Raw genomic sequence first — 14,039 nt, 5'->3', positions numbered from 1 at the left:
AAAGAAAGCAGAGTGCATGGCTCCCATGCCATGTGACGACTGCATGTTCATGCATTCCAAATCAACACTTTACATATTAGTTATGCAAACGTCATTTGTCAGTGCTGGGCTCCAGTTAAATCAATGCCAATCCAATTGGTATCGTCTTGCCATTTGTTCATGAGATTTATGGACAGAATGGTAAAATTTCATTGAATTAAAATGACATCAAAGATTTTTTTTTTCCTTTTCACGAATAGCCCTCTTTTCCTGAATCCACTTTCTCTTGTTCTCTGCTCCTAATCTTCTTGCTTTCAAAACATTTTCCTTCCTGCTTAGTTTTTTCAAGGGTAAGTGTCCATTACTAGTCTCTCTCGTGTAGCATATTTTTTTCTCTTTGTTCATCATTCTTCACTGATTTCCTTTGCTGGCTTTCTTTATATTTTTGTCTCATGTAGCACGTTAGTTGAAAGCTCTCAAGCAATTACCTTTACAGTGAAAACTGATGCTCATGTTGTGCTGTGGAAAAATGTTTCTATTTTATTTTTATTCGTGGACAGCATTATTGCTACTGCAGCAGCATTTTTGATTTTAGCTTTTCTCCCTTTTCCCCTCTTTAATCGTCCCTAGTTCAGATGGGCATACCTGAGAACACTTGGCAGCTCCAAGAACTAAAGGGATGTCTTCTCCATGATCTTTCTCTGTTTTGTCTGCTCAGCAAGGATTACCCACAGTAGTGGCAGCTACGTTACCTTCTCTCTGGGACTGTGTATGGTGCACCAGAGCCCACCCAGCCTTGGCGGACAGAAGACTTGTTAGTCTGCCATACTTCAGCATAACATATTGAGCCCTTTGTTTATTTATATTTAGCTTAATTTCTTCCAGAGATAGTGCTGATATCGAATGTATCATGTCTGTCTCCCCCTCCTGTAAGTGTGTCACCCACTAATAACTTTTGAATTATTCAGCCAATGTAACTAGAATTTCTGCAGCAGATAGTAAAGTACCCAGTCACCCTTGGCACACCCTTTTAATGTGCTCCTGATGTCCCCAATATATAGAATTGCTGTTCGATTGCTTATCTTTGTTTTCTTTTGGGAAAGGTCAGTTGAGTTCAGTTGCTATCTCAGGGAGGTCCGAGCACATTGTGATGTCAGACAGCAATTTTTAAAATTGCCCCTACCGTTGGTTGATATCAAACGTTTTTTAAAGTTGCCCTGTCATTGGTTAGTGGTCAAAACAATATGTACACTTCTGTACAAAAGCAGGAACATAGGCATCATGAAGTATTCACCCATCTCCTGGTTCTGATTTTGAATGCATTGGACTGTACACGAGACTGCTTATTTAAGTTTGAAGGATGTGCTCATACACAAAATGACTCCACACACATATGAGAGAGAAAAATGAGAAGCAATTGTATTCGTAATGCAGTGTTTCCCAACCTTTTCAAGCCCAAGGCACCAGGCAGTGCAACAATGGAGAGGACCTCTGTGGCCCAAAAAGAGCTAAGGGAAGTACTTGAAAGCCCCACCTGTCTGTCTTCCAAATTTTAAAACAAAGGGTGAGAGGGGGCAAAGGCACTCAGACTCATCAGCAATGGACAGCTCTTTCTAATACAAGTACAGGAGAAGGAAGAAGTAGATGTGATGCTAACGGCCGGCTTTGTTAGTTACCTTGGCTGCTGCATGTGCATGTGACTGCCAGAGCTCCTCCGTTGCTGCTCAGAGTGAGTCACGTCCAGTGCTCAGTGAATGCTGTCCCTGTCTCACTCAGCCTGGGGATAAGACAGAGGCTGGAAGGACTCGAGGAAGGAGGAGGTGCTGTGTGCGTACTGGCACAGAGCGAATTCCTAGCTGTCCGTGCCCTGCATGCTGCCCATAAATTACTATCCTCTGGGGCTCAAGTTGTAGCTAGGAGAAGAGGCAGTGCCAAGAAGTGCAGAAAGCCAAAGGAGCTGGAAGTGGTATTGGGGTGGTAGGTGGGGGAGGGGATGGGGGAGCAAGAGAAAAAGGAGATGAAGATGATACTGTGCAGGTCCTTGGTGAGGCCTTGCCTGGAGTCCTGTGTTCAGTTCTCAAAAAGGATATGAGAGGATAGAAGCAGTCCACAGAGAGACAACCAGAATCGTTGTGTGCTTAATCGTGAATGTTTTGAACTGTAATCTGCTTTGAACACATACTTGAAGATGCGGAATATACGTTTGGTATAAATAAAATAAATCAATCATGTGTGGGAGTCCTGTACCAAAAGACATAAGATGAGACTTGAGGAACTAAATATGTATACCGTAGAGGAGAAGAGAGACAGGGCTACACAATATAAACTTTAAATACTTGTGAAAGGGATTAATACTGCATGGAAATCAAACCTTTTCCAATGGCATGGAAGCTGTTGGACTAGGGAGTCATGATATGAAGTTCTTAGACTTAAGGAGTGGTCAAGCGATCCTCATGCCCACCAGTCACCCAGCTATCTACATTCCTAAGGATCAATCACTACCAACATATTCACAGTGACACAAAGATCTTTTACCTGGGTGGTGATTCCTAATATGGAACCCAGCTCTGTGTACCTATAGTTAGGATTATTTTTCTTAACTATCACTTTGCACCTCTCCATGTTTAATTTAATTTGCCATTTAGATTCCCAGTTCCTCGGTATGCTGGTGTTTTAACTACTCTGGAAAATTTGTCATCTGCAAATTTGATCACTCATCGCTCTTTTTTTTTTTTTCCAGATTGTTAATGAATACGTTAAACACAAAAACCCACTGAGCCCAGTACAGATCCATGGGGCACTGTACTGTTTATCTTCCTCCACCCTACCCCAACTGTGGCTATTATGTAACTATGAATTCACTTGAAAACTAGTAATCCTTAATGGAACAGATCACTTTCAAAGCCTTCCTCTCCTGTGGTGTATGTAAAGTACATTCAGTTCCCCACAGTTTGGCTGACCATATCCTGACAAAACCTCATGCTGTTAGTTTACAAGAGTTTATCATAGCAAGAGGAACCTGTGTGCTGTGAATATCAAATGCTTATGCAGTGTAGTCTGTGTCCTGCTGTACAAGATTCCAATGTAATGTCCTTGGGATGTATTTACATTGTTTCTTAAGGGCAATAGGGAACAACACTTTAGCACTTGAAAAATTAGATTTATGCTGTTTTGGCTTCTGGTTTGTTGGATTCAGTTTTGGGCCTTTTTTTTTTTTTTCATAATCAAATCCCAGTGTTAACTTTCTGTCCTCTTTGCTTACTAGTTTCTGTGCTCTCTTTCAGTATTATTTGGATGAAACTTGTCCCTTCTTTCTACCCTTCAAAACCTGGGATAAATAATGTCCTTAAGATGTGGATTCTGTCTGAAAAAGATTAGAAACTACTGAGAGGAGGATAAATGCAGAGGGAATAAGTAATACTTAATCTAAAAAATTTACACAGGAATATATTTGTAGACATCTGATATTTCTGCCTGTTACCAAGAATAGACTCAAGATGGATTACAATAATTGAAAACAAAACAAAAAAAAAACAAACTGGATAAAATGCAATTGAGAGAATTTGCAATGGTGGTCAGGGTTTGGAGAATGCGGTTAGTAAATGAATATGAGAAGGTAAAAATGTTCTCATACAAATAAGGATGGAAGCATTCATTGCAATTATATAACGCAGATAGGGAGCTGGAGTTAGTTGTATAATTAGATTGACGGAAATATTTAACATCAGTGTTCCTACTCACAGAGTGGGAAACTTTTCTTCATGGTTAAAAGTTTTGGAAAAAATAACCAATAGACAAAAGATTTTAAAAACACATGAAACTTGGTCATGCTGTATGATAACTTAAGATGTGATATGCTATGCTTAATTTTGCTTTTCTCTAACCCAGCGGTTCTCAACCGGTGTATCGCTACACTTCCCGTCCCCTGCTGACCCAGCTGCTCCCCCTGCCCCAGCGAAATAAGAATTCATCCACCGCCCGGGCTGAAAATGCCGATAGCCTGGGTGGCACGCTGCAAAAGAGTTGGAGTCAATGGCACCAGCGTGGTCTCTTCTTTTCCCCTCATCTCCACGGCCCGGAAGAGGAAGTGATGTGTAGCGGTCGCTCGCGCGGGTAGAAGAGAACCGTGCTAGTGTGTGCAGCATCGACTTGAAGAAGAGCAGCACGAAGCAAAAGAGGAGCAACGTCAGCCCTCACAGCCGATGGGGCTCCTTTCTCGAGGCCGTGAGGGCTGGAAGTGGAGGAAGCTGCTGCTAAGGTGGAAGTGGAGGAGGCTGCTGCTGCTGCTAGTTCAGTTTGGGGGAGAAAGAGAATGAATAAGAAAGCATATGGGTTTCAGATCATGTGTGTGTGACAGCATGTATGTAAGTGAGTGATTGAGAACATGTATGTGTGAGAGATCATTTGTATGTATGATTAAGAGCCTGTGTGTGAGAGAAAGTGACGGCATGTATAAGTGTGTGATTGAAAGCCTGTGTGTATGTAAGTGTGAAAAGACAGACAGCATGTGTATAAATGTGTGATTGAGAGCCTATATAAGTGAGAGAGAAAAAGCATGCGTATATGTGCGTGATTGAGAGCCTATATAAGTGAGAGAAAAAGCATGCGTAAATGTGCGTGATTGAGAGCCTATATAAGTGAGAGAAAAAAAACGTGTATGTGTGTGATTGAGAGCCAGTGAGAGAGCTTTGTGTGACAGAGGAGAAAGTTGCAAGCAAACCATTCCCCCTCCTGCTAATTCAAAACAATCTCAGGGCACCTGGATATCAAACATTCCCAGGTATGCAGAGCAAAGCATTTTTTTATCCTTATTATTTTTCATTATTGGGTTTTTGTTCCTTCTATTTTGAAATATTTTATAGGTATCTAGAAATGTTTTATGAGTTTTTAATTATTGGATATTCCATTCATCAGCTGTTTTGAAATCTGCTCTTTTTGTTAGTATGGTTTTACTGCTTTTGATTTTATATTTCTTGATTTGTTTTATGAGGACTGGTGATGTTTCTCTTTTTCCTTTGTTGCACTGCATACAGTCTCTCTGGCTTGTTGCGGTTTCCAGTTCAGTTTTGGTCTGATGTTTCTATTTATGCTTTGTTAGGTGAGGGTCTGCACATGTGACTGAGGTGAGGTATTCTGCTGGCGTGTAGTTTCTGTGTAGGGCTCTATAGCAGCCTGGCTTGTTCTGTTTTCCTAATCGGAGGAGTACTGGAGTTTTAAGGCCTGGTGTAATATTTTCAGTTTTGCCTTCAAAGGTGGTTACTGGAAATTGGTGCTGTTTTGGTATGGGATGTTTACTATTTATGCAATTTCTGTTCAGAGTACTTATCTTTCCCTTGTGTCATTCTTAATAAAAATACTGGACCTATATTTTTTTATTTCTGCTGTGAATTGTAATGAGCAGTGTGTCACACATGTGAGTGTGGTCTGTCAGGTGTGTCACGATGGGAAAAAGGTTGAGAGCGCCAGCTGAGCGATAAATGTGCGTCTGAGACTTTTTTTTTGCATTTGGAGTGCATGAGTAATAGCCTCATTCACATGCATGTGATGAGCGCCATCTCATTCACTCTGCGTCGGACACGCGTTAAATAGGTGTTAATCCCCCTATTTCATTAGGGGGTGGATTTGTGCCTATTTAACCCGCGTCCGACTGCAGGTTATATAGTGCGCTCGGCCCCTAAGTTTGCACCTGAGGCAATGGAGAGGTAAAGTGGCTTACCCAATATCACAAGGAGACGCAGTGGGATTTGAACTCTGGTCTCCTGGTTTGTAGCCCACTGCTTTAACCACTAGGCTACTTTAATGCACGTTCGGGCCCTAATGCAAAATAAAATGACCAAGCAAAGTCGTCTCTGAGGCAATGGAAATTTGGCCAGGAGTGGAAGTGGGATTTGAACCCTGGCTTCCCTGGTTTATAGTCCACTGCTTTAACCTCTAGGCTACTCCTCCACTCATTCCTTCTCTCTCACGTTCCCCCCTACAGGGTACTTTCTCTCTCTGTCCACAGTTCTTCCTGACAACTGCCCCCCATTCTTAGTCCTTTCTCTCTAGGTCACTGGTTCTCGCTCTCTCTCATGAGACTGGTCCCTCACAGCACAGGAAGTTGACACACTTAAGCACCACTCCATGGGAGACAATACGAAGTTGCACACAGTCAGCAAGAATGCAAGCTTTTATACACACTAAGGGGCCAATGTAATACAGTGGGCTCAGCTGAGCACACTGTTTAACCCGCAGTTGGACGCAGGTTGTGTAGGCGTGTGCACAGCCCCATATGCCATATGGGGATTAGCGCCTCCACAACGCGCGTCCAACGCACCGGGAAGCTAATAGCACTCATCACATATAAATGCATGTCGATGAGTCTATTAGCTATTCTCTCCACAAGCAGTAAAAAAAAAAAAAAAAAAAAGTGCATTCAGTACACATTTCTGAGCACCCCAAAAAGTTGTACAGAAAAGCAGAAAATACTGCTTTTCTGTACATCCTCTGACTTAACATCATGGCGATATTAAGTCAGAGGAACGAAAGATTAAAAGTTTTTTTTAAAAAAAGTGCTGGCGGTCAGGTCCAGGAAACGGATGCTCAGTTAACCAGTATCCATTTTCCAAACCTGTGGCTGTGCACAGATTAGGAAAACAGACGCTGATTAACTCAGCGTCCATTTCAGCTGTCGAGGCACTAAGGGCACGCAATCAACCCTTCTTGACAGCGCGACCCATAATAAAAATATTGCATGGCGCCCCCAGGAGAGGTGCCTGGGGATGCGTTAGGAAAGTGGGCGCTGAACACTCAGCGCCTGCTTTCAATGCATTTTTTTTTTTTTGCTTCGGCCCCTAAGTACTCTCCCATAGACATACTAAAAGTAGGAGTATAAGCTTTTTATAGTAGCTGTTCTAATGTTGTTTGTAAATGAATTAGAAGATAATTAATTTTTTTAAGTTAAATACATAAACATAACATACTGTAGATATTTCTCATGCTTTTTAAATCTAGTTTCCTATAGGGAAACTAGTCTTATAAAATCGTCTGTCCTTTTATTCCCTCCAACCCTACTAATAACTTTTGAACTGTTCATGCATTGGGACTGCCAAGTCTTGCCAATTTCATTCAGATTTGTGGTACAGATGATGGTGCCTCTTGACTTCTGGCTCATGATTTTCATGTGCTCTCGATGCCCTCTAACACTTAAAATCCTCTCTTTTTTTTAAATTTCCTGTAAGGAAAAAGATCAACACAACCAAAATCTCAGCGCGGTCGGAGCACATTGTAATGTCATTGAGCATTTTTAAAGTTGCTCTACCATTGGTTGACCTCGCACATATTTTCAAAACTGCCTTGCTTTTGGTTCTGTGGTCACCAGCTGGCTCTCTTTCTGGCTTAGTTTTCTATAGGGAAAAACCATCTCTAATGTTTAATGATGTACTTACTACATAGAGCTTCACAGAGTGAACATTGACATAACCATGTGCACATTTCTGTACTGAATAAGGAAACCACGGTATGGTAAAGTGTAAACATTAAAAATTTATAGCAGCGAAATGTATAAAAAACATAAAAGGGTTAACATTTGACTAATAGCACTACAGACATACATAGTAATAGTGACATAGTAAATACAGTATATGGAAGCAAGATCTCTTTCTCTAGCTCCTTCTTTTGCGTGCTAGTACTGAAATACTATGACTGCAAAGATCAATGGGATTCTGTTTGAATGCCATTAAAACAGATTATTACTACACTAGTAATAAAACTTGTGTAAGATTGAATATGTTAGGTCCACATCAGGGAGCAAAAAATATTTCCTAAATGATTCCTGATGGTGTAGTTCTGAAACTATACCGAATGCTGTCAGAAGCATACTTTGTGACTGTAAACTATTCACTTTTCACTGACCTTTCCTGGAAGGCAGCCATGGATCTGTAAGAACATGCGGAGAATATTCAGTCAGCTCGTTTACAAGGGTAGACTTGCTTCTTTGCTTCTGTATAAAACTATGGCTCTCTGTACCGATGTTATATGTATCACTTTATATGTTCTATGCATTAGTAAAATTGTGTCTTCCAGCACCAGCAGTGTCCACAACTTTATACAATTGTTGGCACTGCAAGAGATTGTGCCTATGAATTCTTACCACAGTTGTTCATTTATATGCCACATTATAAACAAGGCAAAAGTGGCTCACAGAAAAAATACATAGTAATAAAATTATAGCAAACAGACAAAAACTCTGTACATTACAAATAGATCAAAACCCAGTAAAAATGCACTAGGAACCTGCTGAAATGAACTATGGCCTATCTAAACAAGAGTGTTTTTAACAGTGACTTAAATATTTTAATATACAGTGTGATCCAGAGTCCTTGTGGCAAAGAGTTCCAAAACACTAGAGCAGCAATAGAAATATTCTCTCTTGACTCTCTGCCAGGCGTATTTGGCATGCAGAAGGAACATCTAACAAACCTCATTGAGATGAATGGAGCAATCTTGTAGGACTGTAAACATGAAGCATGTTGTTTACCCATGCAAAAGAATCCAAAGACAATAGTTTGTGAACTAAGATGACAGCCTTGTAATTGACCCTCCACTCAACTGGTAACCTGTGAAAATTAAACAATACGAGAGAGATGTGATCCCATCTACTAACTGCGGTAATCAGTCCAGCCGTAGAATTCTGATGGCACTGTAAGGACTTCAGTGCTGTTCCTAGTAAACCCCGGTACAATGCGTTGCCAGAGTCTAGCAGCAGAGGTATCCATGCTTGGACAACAGAATGCACCAGGCATCTTTTTTGGCTCTTATTGCATCTTCTATCACAAAGTGGTACTTTCTTGCTTTTAAGCACAGGGAAAGAGGCTTGGGCATTGAATCTTGCCCTGAGCGCCAACCAGGCAGCATCTACCCTTTTCTGGTTCTGCCGGTGCCCAGGGTGAAAGAAGAGGCGCCTCCCATCATCGACATTCATTTGTGCTAGTAGGCACACATCGCTCTCGCTGAAGTTCAGCAGCTGGCTTTGAGGCATGCTGTCAACTGTTCCACACAAAATGGATGTCTGGGCATGGCCGTGGGAGATTAGTGTCATAACACATGCACACAAGGAACCGCGCGTGAGGAAGATAAAGGACATCAAAGTCCAAGGTGTCTCTTAAAGATGCCAGATTTGGGCATCCGAATAACTTGAGACCAGCGGACCAAATCCGGCGCCTTTAAGACTTCCCGGATTTAAGTTTCCGTCAACGCAGCTCCTCATGGACGTTGTAGTTCAGGACGTTTCTTAAAGGTGCCAGATTTGGGCATCCCAACAATCTGTGACGGGCGACCCAAATCTGGCGCCTTTAAGAGACGCCCTGGACTTAAGCGTTTCTCGATGCGGCTCCTCATGGATGCAGAAGTTCAGGACGTGCAAGAACAGGGCGTCTCTGAAAGGGACACTGGTCAATAAGGATGTAAAGGAACTACATTAAACCACAGATGCACTCAGCTGTAGAAACGCAATTCATTAACTAAAAAGAAATCAGAAAACTTAATGCGCATATCCAAGGGAAGTCTTGCCTAACAAATCTGCTTCATTTTTTTGAAGGGGTTAATAAACTTGTGGATAAAGGTGAACCGGTAGATGTAGTGTATTTGGATTTTCAGAAGGCGTTTGACAAAGTCCCTCATGAGAGGCTTCTACGAAAACTAAAAAGTCATGGGATAGGAGGCGATGTCCTTTCGTGGATTACAAACTGGTTAAAAGACAGGAAACAGAGAGTAGGATTAAATGGTCAATATTCTCAGTGCAAAAAGGGTAAACAGTGGAGTACCTCAGGGATCTGTATTGGGACCGGTGCTTTTCAATATATATATAAATGATCTGGAAAGGAATAAGACGAGTGAGGTTATCAAATTTGCGGATGATACAAAATTATTCAGAGTAGTTAAATCACAGGCAGACTGTGATACATTACAGGAGGACCTTGCAAGACTGGAAGATTGGGCATCCAAATGGCAGATGAAATTTAATGTGGACAAGTGCAAGGTGATGCACATAGGGAAACATAACCCTTGCTGTAGTTACACGATGTTAGGTTCCATGTTAGGAGCTACCACCCAGGAAAAAGATCTAGGCATCATAGTGGATAATACTTTAAAATCGTTGGCTCAGTGTGCTGCAGCAGTCAAAAAAGCAAATAGAATGTTAGGAATTATTAGGAAGGGAATGGTTAATAGAACGGAAAATGTCATAATGCCTCTGTATCGCTCCATGGTGAGACCGCACCTTGAATACTGTGTACAATTCTGGTCGCCGCATCTCAAAAAAGATATAGTTGCGATGGAGAAGGTACAGAGAAGGGCAACCAAAATGATAAAGGGGATGGAACAGCTCCCCTATGAGGAAAGGCTGAAGAGGTTAGGGCTGTTCAGCTTGGAGAAGAGACGGCTGAGGGGGGATATGATAGAGGTCTTTAAGATCATGAGAGGTCTTGAACGAGTAGATGTGACTCGGTTATTTACACTTTCGAATAATAGAAGGACTAGGGGGCATTCCACGAAGTTAGCAAGTAACACATTTAAGACTAATCGGAGAAAATTCTTTTTCACTCAACGCACAATAAAGCTCTGGAATTTGTTGCCAGAGAAGGTAGTTAGTGCAGTTAGTGTAGCTGGGTTCAAAAAAGGTTTGGAGAAGTCCATTAATGGCTATTAATCAATTATACTTAGGGAATAGCCACTGCTATTAATTGCATCAGTAGCATGGGTTCTTCTTAGTGTTTGGGTAATTGCCAGGTTCTTGTGGCCTGGTTTTTGGCCTCTGTTGGAAACAGGATGCTAGCTTGATGGACCCTTGGTCTGACCCAGCATGGCAATTTCTTATGTTCTTAACATCTTGGAACATCATTCAGTGCCTCTCTTGGACTCCAGTTACAACTCCTGAAATAGAAAACACAAAAGAATGGATTTAGATTATTTGAAATATCTTCAACGGATGAGAGAAGTTATTTGTAAGACCTCTAGGCTCTTTTTAAAGATTGATGTTACATTGGCCTTCTTCCAGTCTTCATGTGCAATAGGCAATTCTAAAGCTAGATTATAAATTACCTAACAACAGGTGCTTATTTTTGGGGACATTAAAAAAAAAATGACACACCTGAGCATAGGCTAGCAAATCCAGAGCTCCAGTTCCATACTGTTGTGAGAGGGAGTCATAGGACTTTATGGATCCTCCCGAAAGTAAATGTTCGAAATATATTATTTCCCTGTCTTTCCACTTGGCAAAAGCTTTATTCTGATAACCCATGGGGAAGGCAGAATTTTGGTATAGGTAAGAAGAGTAAAAATAGTCCTGCTCCCCTACCAGTTTGTTTTTTCACTTTTCCCAAATCCTAAGCATTGTTTGTAAAGTCATAGGTGTATTACTAAAGATAGGCCATGTATACTTAGGTTGCCATGGCAATGCAAAGAGTGGCATATTACCCATTAATAATTGTTCAAACTGGGCATGAGTGATTATGGATATCTATAATAGCTCTCAGTTGAGAGGCGACATAATACCATGTTAAATTGGGTATGTCTAGACCCCCCCGTTTCTAGGTTGGTGCAGCAAAAAGCTTGATATCCTAGGCAGGTGCCTCCTCCAAATGACGTCAAATACTCTTTTCCCACCTGCGAAGTAACACAGGGGAGAGAAGAATCGGGAGTGTTATAAAAAGGTACAGAAAGCGTGGCAATATATTCATTTTAATTACTGAGATCCGCCCCATCCATGAAAAGTGCAGTCTCTCCCATTTTGTAAGATCTGATTCTATATTTTTCAATAAAGGGATATAATTAAGAGAGAAGAGATCAGTGACTTCTGAGTTTAGGTGAATTCCTAAGTATTTTATCCCCTTTTTTGCCCATTTAAACTGGAAGGTTTAAATGGGCAATAAGGTTTAAATAAGGTTGACTTAATATCATTGACCTCTTCCCCAGAAAGTGTTAAATTTAAGATTTCTGATTTTTCAAGGTTGACCTTGAAGCCGGAGATCTTAACTCATCAGCTGCTAGTCTAAGTGTAAATAGGATATCCTCTAGCTTGAGATTCATGTTCCAGATGGTATTTTTAAACAAAGTCCACTTCTTATGTAAACTCTTAACCTTTGTAGCTGCACCCTCTAAATTCTTTCCTATTTTTTCATTTTATCATAGGTTCTCTTTTGAAAGTTAAATGCTAGAACAGTAGTTTTCTTTAATATCCTCCTCCCAGTTATATCAAATTTGATTGCATTATGTTCACTATTTCCAAGTGATCCATCATTCCACCAAGGAATTAGGTGTGAAATAGCTCCCTCTCTCATTGGTTCCTGGACCAGCTGCTCTAGAAAACTTACCTCCATAGCATCTCAAATACATTCAAGCACCTACCAGGTGGGAGCAGTTTCAGTGCACAGGCTACTTCAGGTACTTCAGACCGAATGTGGCAGACATCTTTGTCTCCCTTTCCTATATCATGGAAATTAGCTCTTAACTACAGAGTCCAGCCATCTCTGGGACATCACAAGGTCCAGCCCCTGCACCAATCAGTAGTTGTAGAGTTGACTTTGAGGAAAACATAGTGCTATAAAACATGTTAAAGCACCCTCCCAGTAAAGATTCCAAGATGTTGACTAAGCGGTTTTCCAAGCAGCCATGCTTAACTCCAAAATAGCCATTCATCAGTTACACATGATTCAGTATAGCCTAAGCACTTCCAGGACCACTTTATTCATGTAATTCCAGATGCTGAAAAATGTTGTAAACATCTTTATAACACTAGCCTCAGGTGCTTGTGATATATCTTCCAGAATCTCCATGGTAGCTATTCAGGCCAGAAGGCTGGCTTGGCTGTGTGCTTCCAACTCTGAAGATGTGCATGAAAAGATGCTCTTTGCCAGGTGGTGATCTCTTTGAGAGAAAGTAAAAGAAGCCATAGTTGATGATAAAGATCATTGTGCTACCCTCCTTACCATTTTAGCGGCTATGGCCAAACAGTCCTTTACTTCCAGAAGGAGTTAGCAGTCAACTGTGTAGAAGGCATTACTTCTGTTTGAGGAGAAGATACCCACAGTATTCTTAACATTGCCCTCGCATTGAGCAGCAGTATTAAAATAGACCACATGCCAGAGAGTGAACATAATCTAAGTCTTTTCAGCAGATGCAGGCCAAGGCCAATCCTAACATTTGACTATAGTCTTAAATAATCTTATTTACTAGTTTTAGACAACCTTCTGTTAGGCAGAAGGCAACTTCACTGGTTACCTGTTAGTTTTCAGATTAAATTTAAATTTATTCTGCTTGCATTCAAGGCCATCCATGGCTTAGTTCCTGTCTGCTTTAATCCTGCTTTCAAGATTTATCAGCCTGTTCAGACACTGAGGTCAGCGCCTTCTGACTGTTCCTTCTGTTTGGCGACTGCATCTGGCAGATTTCCAGGAGACCATCTGTTTTATGTGGCTGGGCCTTGATTTTGGAACAAAGTACCTGAGGAGGTTTAATCTATAATCAGATTTCGTAAGATGCTTAAGGCCTATTTGTTTCCACAAGAGTAGCTGTCATTTTAGTAATTGTGTGATGGTAGGCTCTTATGGAATATAGTTCTGTTGTGAGCTACAATCTGATACAGAGGAGCTATGGGGGGGGGGGTGTCAAGGATTGAATGAGTCATGGCCTTTTATAGAGTTATGGTGACTGTTTTTTATAACTGAGCCTCATGTTCCTTGCCAGTGTTGAGAAGTAAGATTGGGGCTTTATGTCACATTGATGGATTGTGGAGTGTGTGTGGTACTGTAATTTTGTTTATTTATTGTCTGTACTTGTTTGTGGTGTTTTATTATTTCATATAAACAAATATATCATTATAGATGTTACATTGTAACTCCCCTAGTATTGTGGATAGGTGGGTTATAAATTTTTTACATTTTAAAAAATCCATCAAGCCATTTTGTATAATAGTGTTCATAGGAGCTCATGTAGCCATAGCAGAGAGAGAAGTGTTTCTGCCTCAACAGAAAGTACATAACATATCAAAATTAGTCCTAAGCATCATGAGCCAGAGACTGATC

At 41.0% G+C, this 14,039-nt stretch overlaps 1 protein-coding gene across 1 annotated transcript in view; it reads left to right on the top strand.

Annotated features, from left to right (window-relative positions):
• Window positions 1-14,039, top strand: part of ATP6V0D1 (ATPase H+ transporting V0 subunit d1) — a 101,717-nt gene that overhangs the window by 43,933 nt on the left and 43,745 nt on the right. The gene's annotated exons all lie outside the window — the stretch shown is intronic.

This window comes from Rhinatrema bivittatum, chromosome 7, assembly GCF_901001135.1.
Source record: "Rhinatrema bivittatum chromosome 7, aRhiBiv1.1, whole genome shotgun sequence".
In the NCBI taxonomy this organism is placed as follows: domain Eukaryota; kingdom Metazoa; phylum Chordata; class Amphibia; order Gymnophiona; family Rhinatrematidae; genus Rhinatrema; species Rhinatrema bivittatum.
This window is presented reverse-complemented; position numbering and strand designations above follow the sequence as displayed.